Source organism: Mauremys mutica, chromosome 3 (assembly GCF_020497125.1).
Source record: "Mauremys mutica isolate MM-2020 ecotype Southern chromosome 3, ASM2049712v1, whole genome shotgun sequence".
Classification (NCBI taxonomy): Eukaryota; Metazoa; Chordata; order Testudines; family Geoemydidae; genus Mauremys; species Mauremys mutica.
In genome coordinates this window covers 208537000-208538680 of record NC_059074.1, presented here as the reverse complement: position 1 = coordinate 208538680, position 1681 = coordinate 208537000, and the positions used below count along the sequence as shown (strand labels likewise).

Sequence of the window (1681 nt, the reverse complement as noted above, 5' to 3'; positions counted from 1 at the left end):
TTACTGGTTGTTTTTGTCTTTGTGAATAACTGTACAAAGAGGCAACCACAGATGTGGGGGGGGGGGGAAGTCTAGCGAAGCAAGCTGCTCGCCTTTACATTCATGAAGAAGCTTTTCAGGTCTTCCAAGTGGATATAATGTTGAGTGGTAAATAGAGGGGAAACACTTCACACCAGATCTGCTCACTAGCAGCTCTACTGCTGCTGGGAAATAGCCTAGCCAAGGGCACAAAGCCTTGCGGGGGGGGGGGGGATCATCCCTCAATCTCCCCTGGTGCAGCTGTGCTGCTCTGTATAAATAAATGGAGCGCGGTGCCGTGCGGCTGCTCTGAGAGCCCCCTGAGGAATTTGGCCGCCCCAAGCAGGGCGCCATGCCGCAGGGGGCGCGCTGCCGGTCCCGTGGCTCCGGGGGACCTCTTGCAGATGTGCCTGCGGAGGGTGCGCTGGGAGGGCGGCAGGCGGCTCCGCTGGACCTTCTGCAGTCATGCCTGCGGGAGGTCCGCTGGAGCCGCCTGCCACCAAAACACCACCCCAAGCGCGCGCTTGGCGTGCTGGGTTCTGGAGCCGGCCCTGGCTCCCAGGGCCATGGGGCAGGTGGGGAGCTCAGAGAGCCCTGCGGGGAGGGGGGGAGCTGTGAGAGCTGGGGAGGGGGGTAGCGCTGAGGGCCCTGTGGGGGAGGGGCAGCGCTGAGAGCCCCGTGGGGGGTGGATGAGGGTGGGGGGGGTATGGAGAGGGGAGTGGGGGGCCGTTGCTGTGAGAGCCCGGGGGGGGGGCGCGAGGGGGCGTTGCCTGAAGGCCACGTGCCGGGGGGCGGGGCGGGGCCGGGCCCGGAAGCGGCGCGTTGAGCTGCCGGGTCGGGGGGCCGCGCGGGGCAGGCCGGGAGCTGTCGGGGCGCGCGGCGCAGCATGGCGGCGGCGGCGGCGGCGAAGTGGCGGAGCCTCCCCGAGCGGCCCAGCCTCGCGCCCCTGACGGCGCCGGGCTACGGGCGGCCCCGCGAGCGGCAGCGCCCGGCCCTGCAGGAGCTGACCCGGGCCCACATCGAGTCCTTCGACCTGGCCGCGGGCGAGGGGCTGCACCGGGCCGTGCAGGTGGGGGCGCCGGCGGGTAGGGCCGGGTAGGGCGCTGGGGGGCAGGGCAGGGGGGGGATGGACGGGGCGGGCGCTGGGGGGCGGGGCAGGGAGGGGACGGGGAGGGCGCTGGGGGGCAGGGCAGGAGGGGGAGGTGGTGCAAGGGGACAGGGATGTAGGGGGGCGCTGGGGGCCAGGGATGGGGCAGGGACGGGGAGGGCGCTGGGGGGCAGGGGAGGCGGGGCAGGCCAGGGACAGGGAGGGCGCTGGGGGGCAGGGCAGGGGGGGCAGGGAAGGGGGGATGGGACAGGGAGGGCGCTGGGGGGCAGGGCAGGAGGGGGATGGATGGGGGTGGGAGAGGGGCAGGAGAGAGCAGCTGGCGGCAGGGTTTGAAGAGGGAGCAGGTCCGTGCACACGAGGGCAGGGCTGGTGCCTGGTAGCAGGGGACACAAAGGCAGAGAGCTTGGGGCTGGCTAATGCACCGTAGCTTTACATCCCAGCTTGCCAGGTGCAGGCTCTTTCTCTAGACAAGCCTTAAGTCGGTTTCTTGTCCATGTCGGCTGAGTGTCCTTGCAAGAAGCGGCTGGACAATGACATTTTAAAATACACACGATG

The 1681-nt window shown here is 69.5% G+C and overlaps 1 protein-coding gene across 1 annotated transcript in view; it reads left to right on the top strand.

The window, feature by feature from the left end:
* The first annotated feature begins 912 nt into the window (after positions 1 to 912).
* Positions 913 to 1681, top strand: part of POLR1B (RNA polymerase I subunit B) — a 30870-nt gene continuing 30101 nt past the window's right edge. Inside the window, exon 1 of the mRNA XM_045011101.1 lies at positions 913 to 1087. The gene's annotated coding sequence lies outside the window, so the exon portion shown is untranslated. The remainder of the gene's footprint in view (positions 1088 to 1681) is intronic.